A 22724-nucleotide genomic window follows, 5' to 3' on the forward strand; every position below is an offset into this window, starting at 1 on the left:
ATGTAATAACTCTTTGGTAAAAAATACATGAATTATTGAAAATCATTTATTCAAGTCTCCCATGAACTAAATTGATATAACTACTGTTTTTCACTATAAAACAGTCATATTTTTATTAGAAATTAAAAGTCAGCTACTTGTCTCTTCAGTACCTGCCACACCCACACGAGTGTGCCGAGCTTAGCACACTGACCTAAACAACAGAAAATCAGGACTAGACAATGACAGGGAGATCTGTCTGAAGAAATACCTGGGTCAAATATGATCTCAGAAGGACAGGGAGCATCAGAATAAACAGAAACACTTAGTCTGTGTATATCTTATTACACTAAACATGTTAGAGCTAAAGAAATCCATCCCACAGTGCTTGAATTACATATATTTAAGTTAGTAGAAGCAAAATAAATATTTGCTCAAGTGTTTTCTGTATATTAAAACATTTTGATCTAGGTTTACATACTGTATGCAATCATTCATTTATTTTAAACCTATCTCTCATAGTTCAATACATTAAAAAAAAACCTACCAAACAAAATTTACAATTGCTGTAGGATTAAAACAAATCAGGAAAATTAATAGAGGGCATTAAAGCGTCCTATATGACAAAAAAAAATTTGCTATGAGCTTTTATACTTTTGTCTTAATAGAATTCTTAAATCTCAAGCCTGAGATGGCTTAGAAGGTAAAAGGTACTCGTCACCAACAACTCTGCCAGCACACATCTGATGCCCACCAATGACACTATGGGAGGACAGAGCAGACCCCCACAGGTTTTCCACCAACATCCACATGTGCACCCTAGACAACCATGCTCATAGAAGCTCGAGGGCACCCTCTCCTTCCTTCTCTCCCTCCCTCCTTCCTTCCTTTTTTCCTCCTTATTCTTACCCCTCCCTTCCCTTCATCCCTCACCCTTTTCTCTCTTTCCCTCTGCCCCTTTTAATAAATTAACACATATAATACAGTTAAAAGAGTAAATCTCTAGGCAACAAGTACAGTGAGTGCTCCACAAATGGAGAAAGAGAAGACTAGAAACTCTCCTTGACTCCAACGACAGTTAAGACACTGAGACTAGAAATGATTGAAACTGTCATTTCACTGTACCACTAAGCCGCATCCTCTTCTTTCTACTAATGGCTGCCATATAGGAAATATGTTAGAAAGATCTCTCCAGGATTTACAAAAACTGGTTTATAAAGTACAGAAAGTCTATTCTGTCCCCCATGTTAAGCTTTTGTTCTAGAAGACTGTTATTTTTAAAAGCTTCATGTTGGAATGAATGAAATACAGAGAGATAGTACATATCTCAACAGAAATAGTTATTAGACAAGTTAGAATAGTAAATCTTAAGATGAATAAGTTTAGTTTTGAAAAGTAAATATGTGTAATATAAAAGTTACAAAATATTATTTTACAGAGAAATATTGTACTTAAACAGATAAAGTCATTTAAATCAAGTGAGATAAGAATGTTCTTAGACATTACAATAAATATTCAAAAGAAAATTATATCTGCTAAACATCCATGAATGTAGACATGTTATCCATTCTATACTAAGAAAAGTAAAATGTTAAGTTTTCCTAGAAAACAATTTTCGAAGTCGGGTACTAGGGCTGGAGAAATGCCCCGGTAGATTATGGCTCTTGCGGGGGACCCACTGCTGCTCCTAGCACCCACATGGTGACTCAGAACCCGCATAAACTCAGACTCCAGCTCTGAGCTATCTGCTACCCTCCCAGCACACACTGCATACACTTAAGCACATGTAATCACACGTAAAGTTAAGTAAGTGAATCTAAACAATGCTTTTAAAAATTAAGTGCTATTAATCATTATTGCTGCTCAAGTTACAAAAATTTTAATCATTTTAAAATATACATATATTAAAAGCTATTAATTATTCCTAAAATTAAGAGAATTATAAGGAAATGCACACATATAAAAACCTACCTCGTGTAGAGGAACTCAAGCACTAAACTGTTTTGGTACCACATATTTTCAAATATAATACTGGAGAGGATTTTAATCTAAAAGTATTGTAAGCAGCCCATGGCTGCATGGGTTTCCAGGATATAAGGTCACAGTGAGAAACATAATTTAAGTCTCCATCCTTCCTTCCACTAACAACAACAACAACAGCAACAACAACAACAACAACAACAACAACAACAACAACAACAACAAAAAGGTGTCCAGAGTTCCAATAAGGCAAAGTTTGGAGCTTCAGTAACCAAGGATCAGTAGCATACACCGCCATAGCTCATCACATGCACCATGCTTTCTTTTGAGTTAAAGAATCACTCTTCTCAACTTAGGGTATGGGAGTCACTGCCACCCTTTTGATCATCATTAGCAACTATTTCCCCCTCCTTTCAATTGATGGGTGCTAACAGGAAATCTCTCAGAAATGTCTCTAGTCTCACTTTATTATGACTTCTTTAAAGCCCACGCGAAAATTTATTAGAAGCATGAAATTTTCTATTCCGATGGTATTATATCATAATATATATTGGTGGATATATATACATATACATACATATATATACATATATATACATATATATATATAATTATTTCATTACTTAAACATGCAAACAATGTCCTAGTTGGGATCAGAATCTCCTCCATAGCTCCATATTTCCACACTGGTCTAGAGTTGGTAGAACAGTTTAGGAAGGATTATGAGGTCTGGCCTTGTTGACAAAGGTGTGCCACTGGGGCCAGACTTCGATGTTTCGAAAGCCCAACCCACTCACTTGCCCTGTACTTTTAGATCAAGACGTAAGCTCTCATTACTGATCTGTTACCACGTCTGCCTACCTGCTGCCATGTTCCCTACCATGACGGAGAGGAGCTGAACCTCCGAAACTGAAGTCCCCTCAAAACCCTTAAGTTTCCTTGGTCATATCATCTTCTCAGAGCAAGAGAAATGTAACAGTAAAGGGAAACATTAGCTGTTAATGCCAAGTAGGATAAGTAAGAGATGATGACACAAAAGAACCATATGAGTAGTACTAACACTGCAAATTTCTGGAGAAGCTGAAGTACATGTCTTTTCTTAAGGTATTTTAAAAAGAATCAAAAGATTTAGTTCCTCAACTGCCTCATTTCTCAGGCCCTGCTGTCATGACATTAGGAAAGCCAGCAACACTGTATTTAGATGACGGCAGAGACTGCCAATCTGGTCTCAGTTGATCATGGCTTCCCCTCAGTCTCTTATGTGAAAAGAAAAATTAGTATCTTTTCCAAAATTAAAACCAAATCATGTCACATTCTTCCTTAAAATACTTGTTTTATTCTGTATCTCATAAAAGGTTCTATAAACTCTTGTCTCTGTTTAACTATCTAATCTCATGTCCTCCCAGGCTGCTCAGGTTACACGAACTCTCCATACCTCATCACTGTAGCCCAGGCTCTGATGAACTCATTGTGCTGCCTTCCACCTCCCAGGACCTACAATGGCTGCCCAGTGTGCTATCTTTCTTTCATTAATTCAGTGGTAATCTTTCCAATGACTTCCTCCCCAGGGAAAGCTTCTCCCAGTTCCCACAGAGCACCATACCAAACCATGCCATCGTTTGTAATTATTTACTTCATTCATTTGGCTTCTGAGAAGTTTAAGCCTCTTGGGGGAGCAAATACTTACTTTGTTCACTATTATATCTAAAGTGCTCATTTAATACCAATGGGCACAGAATAGGAATTTAACAAGTATATTTTTATCATCATCTTTATATAATACATCTGGAAACAACTAGTATAGTCTATGAGTATAAAGAATTACAGTTTCTTTAGTTTATTTTAAAATAAATAAAACTACTGAAGATCCTTTGTATAACAAAGATATCCAATAAGAAATCAGAAAAATATGACCAGATTGCAACGAAAAAAAGTTCATCTGTATACATATTTAAATATTAAATTTGTAACTTTACCTAAATCCAATTCTATATAAATAGTTAAAATGCTTTTAAACCTGGGTTTTAGCAAACAATAATAGCTGACTATTTTAAGAATGCCAACTGCTACTAAATGCAGGCTCAGTTACCTTGTAATGTACTATAAAGGATAGCGCTGTGGCAACTCGAGCTGCGTGCTGGAAAGCAAATGCTCTGAAATGATGCACACAATAATCTACTGATTAATTAGTGCTAAACAGCCCAGCACACATTTATTTTCTTACCATTGCTTTATTGTGAATCACATATTAAATATTTAATTAAATAGAAAAAAATTAACAAAATTTACTTATGGACATCACAGAGAGAACTTCTCAACCTGATAAAGACATATACTTGTAGGGTATTTCACAATGAAATATTGAGAATATTGATTCCTCCTTCAGAATGGGGCTAGACAAGAATGTGGATCCATATTACTTCTATGCACCATGCACTGCAAGTCTCAGTCAATATAATAAATGAGAAAATGAAGTCATTCACAAAAGGCCAAACTGTTTATGTGAGAAATATTAAAATAGCTACTCTATACTCATTAAAACATAAGGAAATAAGAATACTTTGTAAACATATGAGGCTCTTCACTGCTATATTCATGTAATAAAAATAGAATTAAAATAATAAAACAATAATCCATTTACATTAGCCTCATATAGTAGAATACAAGGATACAGCTAATAAAATCAGAATAATGTCTCTACTCTGAGAATTACAGAGTCTCACCAAGACAAAATTAAAGGTTTAAGTAAATTCAGGGATATACCATTGTTGTGTTTTTGAAGACTTGTTATCATCTAAAAAGAAAAAAACAGGTTCTCACCAGTTTATCTATTGGATACTCATATTAAAATCTAGGCAGGTTTATCTATAAAACCAACCAACCGCAGACTATAAAACCTATATGTAAACACAAAAACCTTGTGATAACTACTGTTAAACAATCTTCCAAACAAAATAAAAAAAAACAGAATTGGAAAACTGGCAGCCTAAGTTTCAAGACCTAGAGGCAAGACAGGCCTAGTAAGCATGGACTATGGACCTGTGGGACAGGAAACGATGCACGGGAAGATGAGTTATGGTCAACTGAATTCAAATAAGAACTCTAAAACAAGCCTAGGCTTAAGGAGATTGTTCTGCACTAGAAAAATCTCAACACCCACTGGGAAATATGAACTAAGGTCACCTCCTCATACTACACATAAAAATTTACTTAGAGGAATGAAACATCTAATACAAATATGAATAAAATACAAACAGCTTCCAAAAGGAAACACACTAGAGAAGCATGGCCCAGAAGCAATGTTTATAAGTTAATAAAAATAAGAAATTTTAATTAAATAATACTCCAAAATTGTTATCAAAGGGCATCATGAACAAAATCAGCAAGCTTAAAGACTGAAAGAAATTATAAGCACAACATACACATAACAAAGACATTTTTATGAAAATTGCTGCTACAAAAATAGACTTGACACTTGTCTCCTAAGAGGCTCTGCCAGATCCTGACGAATACAAAGGTGGATGCTCACAGTCAACCCATGGACTGAGAATGATGTTCCCAACAGAAGAGTTAGAGAAAGGACTGAAGGAGCTAAAGGGGTTTTCAACCTCACAGGAAGAACAACGATATCGACCATCCAGACCCCACAAAGCTCCCAGGGACTAAACCACCAGCCAAAGAGTACACATGGGGGGACCCATGGCTCCAGCCGCATATGTAGAGGAGGATGGCCTTGTAGGGCATCAATAAGATCACAGGTCCTTGGTCCTCTGAAGCCTAGGGAATGCCAGGCCAGGGAGGAGAGAGGAAGTGGGTGGGAGAGCACTCTCAGAAGCAGGAAGAGGAGGGATGGAATGGGGGTTTACAGAGGGGAAATTAAGAATGGGGTTAACACTCAAAATGTAAATAAATAAAATATCCAATAAAAAATAAAAATACAAATCATCTAAAATATGATCACAATAGAGACTGAGTTCAATTGTGGTTCTCAGGGACTGGCAACAGTTATAGGGAGATGGGAAGTTGTCAGTCAGTGAGTACTAAGTGATAACACCATAGAGGAACTAAGTTTTCATGTGCTATCATTGCCCAGCAAAGTGAGTACATATCACAGAAATGTATTTTGCTGCTTAATTTTTTTAATTAGAAAAAAAGCATTTTTAAATATATGCACCACCAGGAAAGGCCAACTTTTCAAAGATTGCCAGTTATTTCTGGGTAAGTGAAATGGCACCATTTTTAGTATGACTAAAACATTAGAAGTGCATTTCAAAATAACATAGAAAAATGCCAAGCTCTCTTAAATCTCATATCTAAGAGTTTCCCCAATTTTACACACACACACACACACACACACACACACACACACACAGAGAGAGAGAGAGAGAGAGAGAGAGAGAGAGAGAGAGAGAGAGAGAGAGAGAGATTGGATCAGACTACAACATGACTCAAAGCACCACATGGTGACATGAGTATATACGACATTTAGGGACAGGAGTGAAAGGCACTTACTTCAAGTCATTAGTTTTTTAAGGCAAAAATCAAACAATAGTAAGTTACCAATGTACTTACTACAGTGGCTAAAATTATCAAACCGGTAATAAATTTTTTTTGATAAGATTGCAAAAACAACGGAAATTTTTACAGGCTGGTGGTGGTAGTGGTGGTGGTGGTGGTAGTGGTGGTGGTGGTGGTGGTGGTGGTGGTGGTGGTGGTGGTGGTGGTGGTGGTGGTGGTGGTAGTGGTGGTGGTGGTGGTGAGTGGTGGTGGTGGTGGTGAGTGGTGGTGGTGGTGGTGGTGGTGGTGGTGGTGGTGGTGGTATAAAATGGTCAAAACATGGAAACTGTGACAAACACTTTTTTTAAAAAGATTTATTCATTTATTATATATAAGTACACTGTAGCTGTCTTCAGACACACCAGAAGAGGGCATCAGATCTCTTTACAGATGGTTGTGAGCCACCATGTGGTTGCTGGGAATTGAACTCAGGACCTCTGGAAGAGTAGTCGGGTGCTCTTTTTTTTTTCTTTTCTTTTTTTTCGGAGCTGGGGACCGAACCCAGGACCTTCCGCTTGCTAGGCAAGCGCTCTACCACTGAGCTAAATCCCCAACCTAGTCGGGTGCTCTTAACCACTGAGCCATCTCTCCAGCCCTGTGACAAACACTTTAAAAATCTTCATGGTATTAAATAAAGCTACTCTATGGCCTACTATCTAAATCCAAAAGACATGCCAACAACCCACAGAATAACTATAAGATAATCAAGCCTTGCACAAAAAAGTTCCTGGTAGCACATTCAAACTACACAGCCCAAACTAGAAGCAGCAAACACACCCGTCAACGGGTATGTGCTTGAAGACACTGTGATGTGTGGTCACTGTGGTCTGCTGCTTAGAGTAACGAAAAGGAATAAAACTAGCAAAACAACACGGGAGAGCCTAAACACTAAGGGGAAAGTCATGCCTCAAAGGGTACCCTTTACACAAAGTCCTAAAACATAAAAAAATTAATTTTTGCTGAATTATAACAATGGCAGCTGGATCAATGGTGTGCTTATGCACACACATATGAATATGTGTATGTAAGTGTATGTATCCCTGGTATTCATGCAAACTCAAGATCTGTGTAAATAAAAGGACATTCGGGAAGCATAACAACACTGTATGTAAAATGTGTAGATCACGAGCATATCATGAGCAAAAATAATGACATAATACACTTAAGCTTTGTGTAAATCACATCCAAAATACCCATGAACCTGTGATTCCACATGCCCTCAATGAAGGCTCATTTAATATTTGCCCAACAGTGTGTGATCCTCACTGTTAACATCCATCAGTACACTGTCTTCTGACATGATCATACCTTTGCAACTGAGGCGTGTGTGTTAAAGACAGCAGGGGCAATAGAGGAAGGCCATAGAAACCGAACTGTTTAATTTTACAAATGACCAGGTACTAAAATTAATACACATCTCCCCTCATTTTGACTTTCTATGCATAACATAGAACAATGTCTTCTACTTCCTCTTTTAAGCTCCTGTTTGCAGTTTCCTAAAGGTATAATACCTGAAGACAAAGCTTACGATAACTCTTTCTCAAAGACTACTTAGAAGTGCTCCTCTCGGAGTGTTACAGCTGAGTCCTAGACCACCGGCCACTTCTGGATGAGTGAAGTGGACCATTAGCTTCCTTACGTCTCATATCTAAGAGTTTTCCTTCTGTTAGGGAATAATTCATCTGAAAATTAAATTATTCAGCATAATTTTTAAATGAAATCTTAACAAAATTAATATTAGCTCAGAGAAAGGAGATGAAATGGTCATTTTCCTTCAAGTTTTGTACAGTAAAATCATGGTGAGAAAGGTTAACCATGTAACATCTCTTGAAAAAAAAGTCTACAGAATTGTATGGACAAAGATGTGTGAACATCACATTTTAAATAACAGATTAACATTAAAGGAAAGAAATGTTCATTTAACCTCATTTTTAATTGAAAGGAAGTCTTCCATTATAAAAAAAATTGCTATTTTTTGAGGTATCTTATTGTTATGGCAACTGATGTGCTAAAAATAATAAAGAAATATCAAAGTTGTTATAGCAACTAGAATTTTAAAAAGCCATTAAGTTTAGAATAATCAAACCTTAACTTGGCTTGAAATGCAGCATCTATGACTCAGGTTTGAAAAAGAAAACCTGAAATATTCATGCTCTTTACAAATTGTTTTTGGAATTCAATTTTAAAAAAACAAACAAAATCCTGGGATACAGCTTGAAGTACCATTTCTACATGACTTAAATTAGTTATACTATCATGTACCCATCAGTGTGGATTTAATGGTCCTACTCACTACAAAACCCCATGAACAGCAGGATGTTATCATGGATCAAGGCCCAGTAACTGAACACAATTGTTTGTATGGAGTCAGAGTTTTCTGGTCTTCTAACTTGTTCCCTACCAGAAGTCCTCAAAGTGCCATCGTAGAGTACACCAAAGGTTAAAAATACCTACTTACTGCAAAGCTGTGCCCAGATTCATCTAATTAGAGGTCTGCTAGATTAGAAAATTACTCAAGTTCTATCAAATACTAGACATTCATTGTTCAGTGTTCTGGCATCCCATTTGCCTCTCAAAGGGAACATTCACAAGAGTTTCATAAGCACTGGTAAGGTCTCTGAAGGATTTAAACTGGGAAGTCACAGAAATTCATGTCTTTTCTTAGAGATGGCCATACTGAAGAATAAAAACAGGTTTATGCATCTCTGTTACAAAATCAAAAGACCTTAGTTTCATTTGTTCCTTCCTAATCAAATAGCCAATATTCATCATCAAATACCATAGTGCATTTCCTCAGCACTGGAACGAATGCCGACTCTCTAGAAGCAGACTGCTACCAGCATCGCTCTGTAGCCTGCTGCTGTGTCTACGCCTAAACACTGTCGGAGATTTGCTTGCTGCTTTGTTTTGGGTGCCCCCATCCAAATGACTAGGTTTGTCTTATAACTTAGTAAAGGGCACCTGAGGAACACACACGGGTTTTCCCTCACATCTAGCCAGGGAAGGATGTACTTGGCTAGATATACTTGGGGATATCCTATTGTTGCATATACCACAAATCTTTGCAATTCTGTATAATAATTCCTTCGAAAAGACAAATTCACTTCCCTCAATTACTTTACCCAGTAATCAACAGCACTAGCCCTGAGCACTATCCTTATAATCCTGAGTCTAATACAAATCTATTATCCTTATAAACTAATATAAACTATATATAGTCCTTCAGAGCAATGATTTCAAAGCTTTACAGTATTTTCTTTTGCTATTTTAAAGTATTTTTTACTTATTTTTTACTTATATGAATATTTTACTTATATGAATTTCATTCATATACACAATGTTTGTTGATCATATCACTCTCCTCTTCCAACTCCTTACCCAACATACTCCTCTTCCAACTCCACATAGTCTTCTTTTTAGTTCACTATTTTATGCATATGACTGTGTATGTTTGTTAACTAGCTAGCTAGTTAGTTTATGTGTATCACACATATTCAGGAGCCTGCAGAAGCCAGAAGAAGACGTCAAATGCTCTGAAAGGAGACTTTTATAATGGTTGGCAGTTTCCATATGGATTAGGGGAAACAAATTCAGGTCTTCTGGAAGAGCAATAAATCTCTTATCTACTGAACAATCTCCTAGCAACATTTTCTTTCACTTCTTAATAACCCACCCAGTCAAACCAGTCTTCCTGCAAGAACTCAAATAAATACATCAAAAAAAAGTGATTTTCTTCTAGCATCAACTAGGTGCTAGATCAAATAACAGATCAACTAGGTCTGGGGCCACCTGAGGTCCTCCAAAGCAGTACTGGATTTTGATCTTTGCAGATCCTTGAGCAGGTAACTTCCACTGCTTTGCACACATGAATGAAATGAAAATAGGATTTAGCTGTCTCCTGAGAGGCTCTGCCAGAGCCTGACAAATACAGAGGCAGATGCTTGCAGCCAACCATTGGACTGAGCATGGGGTCCCCAATGGAGGAGTTAGAGAAAGGACTGAAGGAGATGAAGGGGTTGCAACCCCATAGAAAGAACAACAATATTGATCAACAAGAACCCCTCCAGGGCTCCCAGGGACTAAACCACCAACCAGAGAGTACACATGGAGGAACCCATGGCTCCAGCTGCATGTGGAGCAGAGGATGGCATTGTCTGGCATGAATAGGAGGAGAGGCCCTTGGTCCTGTGAAAGCTCAATGCCCCAGGATAGGGGAATGCCAGGGTGAGGAGGCGGGAGGGAGTGGGTGGGTCGGTGAGTGGGTGGGTGGGTAAGGGAGCACCCTCATAGAAGCAGGTAGAGGGGGGATGGGATAGGGGTTTGCGGAGGGAAAAGCAGGAAAGGGGATAACATTTGAAATGAAAATTAATAAATACAATAAAAGTAAAGAAAAAATTTTAAAAAAAGAATAGGATTTCAAACAATTCTTCAGCTACTCCTACTTACATTCATTCTATTCCCTCTTCCATACCATTTCTTAAACCGTGAGCTGGTAGAACATGTTAATGTCCCATTTAGGGGTATATTACACATTCTCAGCACTGTGAGCAGTTATGAGTCTCTGTGTTCACTACTGTCCTCTTTGTACTGTTTTTAATGCCTGTGTACTTACATCATACAATAAAATATTGCCTTTATTTTCTCTTATAAAGAATTGAGAACATAAAAATTACCAGAAAGAATCTAATATGATTTTTTATAATTCTATTAAGTGCTTACGTTATTTCACAAAAGTAAGAGTGAATTATTCAATAATTAATTTGATCATTATTTTCCACTATATTCATTTATATTCATACAATGATTGAGTGATTAATACTGTAACAATTGTTGGTCTTTTTTACTTGTCAATGTCATATATAAACCGACTTTTATATGCAGACATTAAATTTTCATAGTATTTCTCAAAGTGAGAAAGAAGTATTCTTGGTATTACCTTGATTTATTTTTTTCAGTATTTTCTATGCTAGTTTAAAAGTCTGGCTAGAAGTACATTCTGGTAATCTAGCTGCTCACTCATAACGAATTATTGTTATGCAATGGTGGTGATAACATTTGCTAAATTATTATGTTTAGATACAAACAGTTCTTCATTTGAAAACAGAACATAAAGAGATAAATAAATATTATATAAATGTGAGGTTATATTGCCCACAGTCACATTACATACCACGTTTTTGGAGTTTTTGAAAAGGTGTTTGGGGAAAACTGAGCCATGTGAAGACACACAGCCTCATAAACATGCCAAAGCACACACAAACAAGTAAACAAACTAAAGTAATTACCCAGACAACTTTAACAGTTAAGTTCAAAAATTTAGTTTCTGGAAGCTATTCATAATATGAAATGAATATGGCAAAAACATATTTTACTTTTTATAATTTACATCTACTAGCTTCACTGTGGTCATCAGAGTTAATGTACAGAGGAGTCTGCATTTAATTAGTTTTGATGCATTTACACAATGCTGGAATAGTCAACAGTGTGATTATTATTCAATGTTGGAAACCCTGTCACATAGAATTGCTACTAAGATGATTTCTGATGACAATGATGTACTCCAGCAGTCAATACAAGTCGACAGTGAAAGCACCACCCAGAGTAACTAAAGAAACTAATCTAATGTTCAGTCTACCGTGCCCCACTAAGCTTTAGAAATACCCAATGACATCATTATGAAAAAACAGAAAAGAGAATTATTAGAAAAAGCATAGCTTAAAAATCATAAGATGTTCCTTCAAACATACATTCTCATACCAACTCACTAAAGGTATTTTTTTCTAAAGGAAGTAGTGTTCAGAGAGAAACATTGGGTGTCATTACATAAACTTGACTTGACTGGATTAAACTCTGCTAACCAGGCTGGCTTCCATCTTCCTGCAACCTTCCTGCTTCTGTCTCTTGAATTCTGGGATTATAGTCACACAACACCATGCTTAGTTTAAGAGAATCTCTTCACTGGTAACATCTTAATCTCTCCCGCAAGTATCTCGGTCTATTAACTGATGCCCTCAGTGGCAAGCACTGTGCCTGGTACATAATAGAGGATAGTAATATCTGACAAAAAGTTAAGGTTGACAGGATCTGCATTCCTTTCTGCTTAATTATCAACATGTGCGTGCACGCACAAACACACACATTTTGTAAAGCAAGGATCTGAATAAGTATCAGAAACAACAGAGGCTTAAAATTAAGTTAAAGCTTATTTAGAAAAACCCTAAAATCCTTTATTTTTCCACCATTTTGAACAATACTATGAGGAATAAGAAATGACAAATCAACTGAAATGACCTACATGTGCCAGAGCGACATTCTTTCTTTCCCACCAGGCACTTTCAAAGCTAAGTGGCTCCAGTGATTAAGTAGCCAAGAGAACAACTCAGAACATTGAACCTTTGACAGAAATCACTTTGGAGAGACAGAAATTGAGAATGGAAAGAATAAACTTATGATGCCATTTCAAGACATGTCTAAAGGAGAAATGAAGGTTGCTAAGCTGGAAAAGGCCTGGTAAGAAACCACCTCTGTTCAGAAGGCCTGTGATCAAAGGAGAAATGTGATCAAAAGCCAGTGTAGAAGAATAAAATAGACTCTACACTCGGGTACTTTTTTGCCCCACTGAATAAAACAAGGTAAACAGACAGGATGACTAGGTTAGGGCTATGGGCTTACGTGAAGTGAATCATCACACATACACACACACGAACATATGCAGGCATAGCCATGGGTTAGAGGTTACTATTATTTAACATTTCATCATGCCAATCTCAGATCTGCAATACTCTTAATTTTCTCATGTGATGATTGTAAACAAGATCTTACCATCCCTGATTTCCCTGTTTACATGGGTAAACATAAAGACTTTCTTTTGTGTGCAAACCATCCAGGTTTATAAGAATTATAAAATACAAGATGGTTTATAGCAACAAGCTCCTAAAATGTTAAATCATCTTTATAATGGTACATAATTTTGACAAAGAAAAGTACCTTCCTTGGGTTAAAAATAGATTTTCATATGACTTCCATAGGACTTACAAAATAGATGTGTAAGAAGGTGACAGAATTCTGTATTCAAAGGTCAAACACTAATTTCAACTAACATATAACTAACATTTACAACAGGAAAGAATATACAATATGTTAAATACCCAATATACTCAAGTTGCTTCTACTAAATTATATAAATAAACTTTTGGTTCTTCTATTTAATCACATATTAAGTATTTTTGGCACTATATGTATGGAAAATTATTAGGACTACAGAGTTGGTAAATAAATTTTACAGCAGGATGTTTGATTAGAGTAAGTTTCTGCATTGGGCCTAGCAGACCTAACTACACTGGAGATTCTCATGCTAAAGCTTGACGTTAACAGTGCTAAACCCAAGTTGTTAGGCAACCCTGGAGAAAGAAGGCTAAAAGACAAGTTCTTAACAGGCCAGCTTTAGTTGACATAGTAAGGAAATCTGCTCTCTCCTTCATAAGGAAAGTGTTTCAATATGAAGAAGCTACATCTTGCTCTCTGTTTCTGCACTCTTCAGATCTCTGCTGCCTACACGGCCAAGCTCCTGGGTGCAGCAAATCAGAACGTGCGCTGTACTTAAATCCTGATGAGTTGCCAGAGGCTATAACTACAAATAAAAGCCAATTAAGATGTCAAAGGCAAATTTATTGTACTTTTGCCTGACAATATTAACCCTAAATTTTCAGTGGTCTTCTTGGTACAAAATATGAATAAAAAAACATTAGTGACTGAAGAAAACTCTAGAAACCATTTCTTTGATAGTTTTGCTGTTACTTTATATTTTTGGACATTTCATAGCCCTAACCATTTAAATGCTCACATTCACAAATACTATTGCAGTACCAAAAAAATGGCAGCAAAAATATAAGGCATTCTAATTCTAGTAATGGGTTGGAATGACATTTTGCTTAATAACTCCTTTTATAAATGCGCCGCCCAAGCTGAATGTCATTGTGTGACTATTTATAATTTAGAGCTTTCTGTCAGGATGATTGTATGCCCTGACATGGCACTGAGCAGGCTGGGAACAGCTGTATGCCCCAAAGGAAAAGGAAATTACTGGTGTTGTGCAAGAGCAAAGGTATTAAACAAGCAGCATTTCTTAAGAGAGTTTCATGAAAATATATTGGCTAATTGATTGCAACATGAGGGAAAATTAGGCCATTCAAGCAATAATGATTACAATAAACATTCAATCAATAGTTTCCTCCAGGTAGGTGAAATTTAATTATAAAAATAGCCCTAATCTTTAGAACTTCTTAATAACCTAGTAAATTAGTTTATTAAAATATATAGTATTACAATTAAGTTTTTATCTATATGTAAGACAGGTATTAAAAATTTTAAGAAATATTTGGAAAATCCATTTACCCAGTTGCCCTGGAATGTCTTTATATATTTAAAGTTTTACTTTGTAAAATATAGGTTTAAATATCATGAAAAGAATCAAGATAAATGGTAAATTACTAGGTAATAGTTGTATGTGCTTCATTTGTGGAAAATGCTTATCTAAACCCCACTGTTAAGAAAAGGTGGTAGTCGGTTGGGGATTTAGCTCAGTGGTAGAGCGCTTGCCTAGCATGCGCAAGGTCCTGAGTTCGGTCCCCAGCTCCGAAAAAAAAAAAAAAAAAAAAAAAGAAAAAAAAGAAAAGGTGGTAGGCAAGCTGTCTGTTCTCGCTTTGTTGTGCTTATAGTTACAAAAATCCTTTAGAAGACAAATACTGTATCTACCCAACTTGTTCCTAATAATTTTCAAAATTTTAAAATATATATTGGCAGAGAATGCTAAAGACATATGCAGCAAGTATTCTCAGCCAAATAGCAATAGAATTACAAGAAGAAAGTTCCAGTTCAGTTATTAATGGATGACAGAGAGGAAGTCACAGCTTCTCCCAGTCCTCATTGCCTATAGGTTTCAGAAGGAAATGCTAACCATCTCAAACAAGATGCAGTGACACAAGTGTACACTATATACCTTTTTAAACTTCTTGACACTTTGGAAATTAAAGCAAGAGGAGTAAAAGTTCTCTTTCTGAAAACTGATTCTCCTAGCCCTGGAATGTGCTATGTGAGCTATGGGGAGAAAGGTTTTCAACAGTCCTACCCAAATATAAAGCCAACGAACCACAACAATGGTCAGCAAAGAACGACATCCCCAATGGTGTAATAGTAGCACTAGCATTTTGGCATAACAATATCTAACTGAACAATGCCTGCTCAGTAGGAAGAAATGTATGCCTGCTACTGTAAATCTAATCAACTCCCATGGCCCGTAAGGTCATGAACCTTAGAGGAGGACCTATCACTGACAACTTTCTAAGCCTGTACAATTTCCAACTGTAAAAGCAGGTATAAACAAAATCAATCTTCTCCAGGAGTGGACTCCTAATAGGTTACCCAATTCCAGTGGTCAGCCTGGAACATAGATACATACTAGCAGTACTAAATGGGCTCAGCACTGTGTGTGTGTGTGTGTGTGTGTGTGTGTGTGTGTGTGTGTGTGTGTGTGTGTGTAAAACAGAGAGAAGTGGGGGGACTAATTAAAGAAGAAATCATGAATATGATGGGACAAGAGAAATCTGCAAGAGGGAAAAGTGGAAATGCTGTGAATGCAGTACTCATGTATGAAATTCTCAAAAGGACAGTTCAAGTTTAAGGCCAGCCTGGGATGCATAGAAATCTCAAGACCACTTGAGATGGCAAATACCTCCTACCCAGCCATCTTGGATATCCACCCCCCTTTGAATGGATAGTTTAAAAACAACAATTCCTAAAGGCCATGGTGTGTTTTCACTCACAAGAGTAAGAGGTGTGAATGCCATCTATGGAGACAGGGAAACAAAGGCTAGAGACACAGCAGCTGCAGAGAACTGTTAAATAAGAACAACACACATTATCTACCTGTTAGGCCAGTCAAATCTTATGTAGAACAATCAGTGTGCAACTTTAAAAAAGAAACTCATCTGCCCGGAAACCGGGAAAGGGAATAACACTCGAAATGTATATAAGAAATACTCAAGTTAATTAAAAAAAAAATAACGGCTAATTTGGAATAACTAAGTGACACACACACACACACACAAAAAAAAAGAAACTCATCATGACAAAAAAATATTCCTAAAGCAGTGATTCATAACTTCCACATCTTAAATAATACTCAGCAAATAATAATGCTCCATACCAAGAAAAACTGGAAAATCCTCTTCTTTTTCACAAGGATGATTTGACCAGTTTCCAGTGCTTACATTAAAATATTTCTGGATATTTTAATTCTATAAAAACTTGGATTCCAATTATGTACTATAATTTTATGACAATAATACCAACAAAGTGTTAGTGATACAAGAGAAGATGTGCCATAAGTGATGTTACATACAAGTCAATAAAATATGTTAAAGGTCAGAATTCATTGTGTTCTTTCATAACAGTGGATTTCAAGATGTTCACTGCACATCACATTCTTAAAATTACTCAGCACCTTTCTAATGTTTGTGTGTTTTATACAGGAAACAAAAAACCATCTGCCACCTAGCACTGGCTTTACTATAATTACTTAAGGGTATAGATAGTTTAAGTGGCCTACATTTAAGTTTTTAATGTATATGACAGAGGCTGGTAGAGATTTCAGCTGGTGATATGAGAGCATGTGAACCTTATATTTCCAAAAACAGTGTGAAAAGCCAAGCATAGTATGTTCCTATAATTCCCAGTGCTGGGGAGGCAAACATAGGTAGATCACTAGGACTTGCTGGCCTGCGAATCTCGTTGGCAAGCTGCAGAGTCAGAGAGAGACTGTGACTCAAAAGCTAAGGCTGACAGAATCATCAAGGAGGATATCCAATGTTGACTTCTGGACTTTTGTCTGCTTCACACACAAAAATACAAATGAACATGTTAAACATATACACACAAAGAAGTAAGAGTGTGCTAAAAACAAAATATATTTTGTCAGGTTGTCAAAAACAATTTAATGAGCAGAAAATAAGAAAATGAATTTGATTCATGGAAAGAAATGAAAGTTTAAATTTTACTAATTTAATTTACATGTAGACAATGGACTAGGAGTGCTCTCAGAATCTCCAACTATGATACAGACTATACTCTCATGTGCTGACTTGAGTAAGATGGCCTCCACAGGCACACAGACTTGGATGCTGAGTCATCAGGAAGTGGCACTGCATGAAAAGGATTCAGATGCATGGTCTTGTTAAATGAATTGTGCCACTAAGGGAGAGCTTTGAGGATTCAAAAGCCCATTCCATCTCAGTTCTCCCCATCCCCAATCCCAACCTATGTCTCCGCTACTGCCCCAGCACCACACCTGCATGCCGCCATCCTCGCTGCCATGATGTTAATGGAATGAACCTCTGAAGTTGCCAGCAAGCCCCCAATTAAATGGCGTTTTTTGTAAGAGTTACCATGGTCGTAGTGTCTCTTCACAGCAATAGAACAGACTAGAACTAAGACATTTTACCATGTAGGAAGCTTTGATTTAGAACAACACTAAAGCCAACAGTGAGTTCATCTCATCAGTGCCACATCAGAGACAAATATATTATACATATATATGTATGTATATATATATAGAAGTACATCTATATATTACATATCATATTCAAAATAGGCCCCCCAAAAGTGGGCATGCATTCTTTTCACTCATTGTTCAGTAAACTCTTTCTTGAACGCCTATGATATGTCACCCTGAACAAATGCATGCTTTTCTGACAAAATATGTTGTTTCTCTTTTAGAAACCTGGCAGCTGATTTGTTAGATCTTCGGGTTTAGCCTACATATTCAAAAATATTTTTTTTCCTTTTTCGAAAAGAAAGTTGGGTCCTAAGCATATGCCACACATGAATCAAAAGTTATAGCAACACTTCATCATCATCTTTATTTAAATCACCTACAGAAATTGTTCTGAAATTAGTTGGAAGGGTGTAGCAGAAGACAGAATGTAACGTTTACAGAATAGCAATCTATACTAGAAGAGAGCAATGTGAAGTAGGTAGGAGGAAAGGAGAAGAGGGAAGAAGAGGTACAGAAAATAATTTTTTTAAAAACCTTGAAAGACTTCAAAATGGTTATATGGAGAAATTATTACATATGTGTCCTCATGGTTCACATGTGTTCATTTTTCATCCAACCCAAAGCACATTATTCAGTATTTAAATATCCCTTTTACTCCAAACACTTGGAAGTTGGGGTAGAGGGTATTTTTTAAGTTCTCTTTCATTTCATTTCTTATTTTTACATTTTAATGAAAATATAATGATATAACTTTCTATTTTCTCCATCTTGCCCCTGCATTGTTCCTTCAGTCCAAATTTTTCAATGCCCCCTAATCTCAAACTGATGTGTCTTAATAAGGAGACTGACTCAAAGTTTAGGTACATAAATAAAATTTGAAAATATAAGCCAGTTCAGTTTAATACTAAGAAAAGACTCTTTTACCTATGGTACATTATTCAAACAAGAAGAAAAAGGAAAAACTACCAAGAATGTTAAGAAACATTGTCAATAAATTCATTTACATTCACTATTTGTTGAATCAACAAATTGGTACTTGCTTCCTACAATGTAAAATGTGGCCTAAAAATATGATGGAAAATATTGTTACGATAATCATAAATATAAATTAATTATTTATATATCCAACAATAAGCATCAAAGAGTGATTTAGTCAACCTCTCCTTTGAATCCCTCTCAAAGCAGCAGTTCAAAAAGGAAGCTATAGAAGGGAGTGGGGAGGTTTGGTGGAGTGCAGCTGGTGAGACATCCTCTTGGAGATGGGGAAGAGGAATGGAATGAGGAGCTGTCCGAGGGTGGACCTGGAGGGGGATAACGACTTGACTGTAAATATATATATATATATATATTTTACATTATATATATGAAATTATGTATATATATACACATTAAAGACTAATAATAGAAGAAGAGAGGAGAAGAGACAAGAGGAGGAAAGAGGAGGGGAGGGGAGGGAAGGGGAGGGGAGGGGAGGGGAGGGGAGGGGAGGGGAGGGGAGGGGAGGGGAGGGGAGGGGAGGGGAGGGGAGGGGAGAAAGCTGTGATAAAGATGCTCAAGTGTAGCTCCTCATAGTTGATGACTTCTGGCAGAGAAATGGGAAAGGGCACGGTTTTTCTCTAAGGAGCTGGCCACTGGTAATTTGATCTCAGTCCAATGAGTATAGGGGCAACATAAATTGGACTTGGAATATTTTTCTCAGGGGTGGAGCACTGGAGTAGGAGGGTCCACTTGGGAGGAATGGAAAGCAAGTATGATTAAGGTGCACTGTATGAAATACCCAAATAATTAATAGAAATATTATGTTGGGGGAAGCAAGTATAGTTAATATTGAAGAAAACACAAGAATTTGAGATTATAACTTGAATGCCTATGATTATTAGTCTATAACCTATAAAAATACTAATACATCTAAAACTTAAGGTATAAAATTACCTTGCTCATCTCAGATGATTAATCTTTTTATTTATTTATTTTTTTTTTTTTATTAACTTGAGTATTTCTTATATACATTTCGAGTGTTATTCCCTTTCCCGGTTTCCGGGCAAACATCCCCCTCCCCCCTCCCCTTCCTTATGGGTGTTCCCCTCCCAACCCTCCCCCCATTGCCGCCCTCCCCCCATAGACTAGTTCACTGGGGGTTCAGTCTTAGCAGGACCCAGGGCTTCCCCTTCCACTGGTGCTCTTACTAGGATATTCATTGCTACCTATGGGGTCAGAGTCCAGGGTCAGTCCATGTATAGTCTTTAGGTAGTGGCTTAGTCCCTGGAAGCTCTGGTTGCTTGGCATTGTTGTACTTTTGGGGTCACGAGCCCCTTCAAGATCTTTCAGTTCTTTCTCTGATTCCTTCAACGGGGGACCTATTCTCAGTTCAGTGGTTTGCTGCTGGCATTCGCCTCTGTATTTGCTGTATTCTGGCTGTGTCTCTCAGGAGCGATCTACATCCGGCTCCTGTTGGCCTGCACTTCTTTGCTTCATCCATCTTGTCTAATTGGCTGGCTGTATATGCATGGGCCACATGTGGGGCAGGCTCTGAATGGGTGTTCCTTCAGTGTCTGTTTTAATCTTTGCCTCTCCCTTCCCTGCCAAGGGTATTCTTTTTCCTCATTTAAAGAAGGAGTGAAGCATTCACATTTTGATCATCCGTCTTGAGTTTCCTTTGTTCTAGGGATCTAGGGTAATTCAAGCATTTGGGCTAATAGCCACTTATCAATGAGTGCATACCATGTATGTCTTTCTGTGATTGGGTTAGCTCACTCAGGATGATATTTTCCAGTTCCAACCATTTGCCTACGAATTTCATAAACTCGTTGTTTTTGATAGCTGAGTAATATTCCATTGTGTAGATGTACCACATTTTCTGTATCCATTCCTCTGTTGAAGGGCATCTGGGTTCTTTCCATTTTCTGGCTATTATAAATAAGGCTGCGATGAACATAGTGGAGCACGTGTCTCTCAGATGATTAATCTTAAATAATAATACAAGGTAAGACTTATTTAACTTTTTGAATAATCAATTATGCTAAAAATAACACTATTTTTTACCAATTATAAGGGAAAAATTAAAGTAAAAAAATTAAAGAAAAGAATGATTACACATCTAATTTAAGATTAGTTTTATTACAGTTCTGGATAGAGAGTCCAACAGGTAAAAATGCCTGCTGCCCAAAAATGATAACCGTGTTTAAGGCACAAAGCCAGGAGTGGTGGCCCATGATCACAATTCCAGCACTGCAGAAACAGACAAAAGAGTCCCTGAAGTTTGTTGGAGAACAAGCCTAGCTGAAGCAGCAAGCCTCAGACACTGAGATCATGTCTCAAGAAATAAGGTGGATAGCCACTGATGAACAACACTTGAGTCTTCTAGCCTACATACACACATGCTCAAATATGTTTGCTTCGATACACACAAGTGTTCCTGCATACACAAAAACACAAGCACATATGTATGCATGCATATCTTTAAATTAACAAGGTAAGTTTCCCTGAGGTTCTATCTGCAAAACAATAAAAAAGGACAGAATTATACCTGACCTAATTGGGGACTTTCTGAAAGATATAATTAGAAGACATATGGATTATTTGGTTTCTTGACATCTAGTCTTTTGAGTTTTTCATATATTTTGGACATTAGCCCTCTATTCGATATGCAATGGTTAAAAAAAATCCTTTCCCACTTGTCCAAATAATGTTGCCCTTTGTTTTACAGAAGATTTTTCAGTGTCATGGACTCCTATTCTCTAACTGTTAATCCTAGTGTTTATATTAACAGTGTTCCATTCAGAAAATCTTTTCCTGTGCCAATGTGTTCAAGGTTATTTCATGTTCTATTTTATCAGGTACTATGTATCTGGTTTATGTTGATGTGTCTGACCCATTTGGAATTGAGTTTACTCAGGGTGATGAGTATGGCTTTATTTGCATTCCTCTATATGCTGCCATCCGGTCTGACCATCACCATCTGAAGATGCAGTCGTTTTTTTCCCCAGTGTGTTTCTGGCTTCTTTACCAAAAGTCAGGTATCTGGGTCTTGACTTTGGTTCTATTGTTCATTGTGGCTGCTTTTGTGCCAATAACAATATTGTTTTTATTGCTATAGCTCTGTACCACAGGGGAAATCAAAGATGGTGATACCTTCAGAAGTCCTTTTATTATTATTCAGGATTGGTTTTATTTTCCCAGGTTTTGGGGGTGGGGTGTGTGTGTGTGTGTGTGTGTGTGTGTGTGTGTGTGTGTGTGTGTGTGTGTGTGTTTCCATATGAAGCTGAACACTGTCCTTTCAGGTTCTATGAAAATTTGTGTTGAAATTTTGATGGGAATTGCATTGAAACTGTAGGTTGTTTGCTAGGCTGGCCACTTTTTACACATTAATTCTACCTACCAATCCAAGAACATGGCAGATCTTTCCATCTTCTGATATCTTCTTCAAGGTTTTATCATACAAGATGTTCCCTTGCTTGGTTAGAGTTACCCAATATATTTCATATTATTTGAGGCAATTGTCATAGATGATGTTTCTCTGATTTCTTTGTCAGGCTGTAATTTATATTATAGAAAGTCTACTGATTTTGTGAGTAAAATTTGTATCCAGCTACTCTGTTAAGTGTTTATTAGCTGTAAGAGTTTTCCCTAGAATTTTTAGGGTCACTTATGTATACTA

At 36.9% G+C, this 22724-nt stretch overlaps 1 protein-coding gene across 9 annotated transcripts in view; it reads right to left on the bottom strand.

Annotated features, from left to right (window-relative positions):
• Positions 1 to 22724, bottom strand: part of Rabgap1l (RAB GTPase activating protein 1-like) — a 595723-nt gene that overhangs the window by 341288 nt on the left and 231711 nt on the right.

The sequence above is a fragment of the Rattus norvegicus genome, chromosome 13, assembly GCF_021556685.1.
Source record: "Rattus norvegicus strain SHRSP/BbbUtx chromosome 13, alternate assembly SHRSP_T2T, whole genome shotgun sequence".
NCBI classification, from domain to species: Eukaryota; Metazoa; Chordata; class Mammalia; order Rodentia; family Muridae; genus Rattus; species Rattus norvegicus.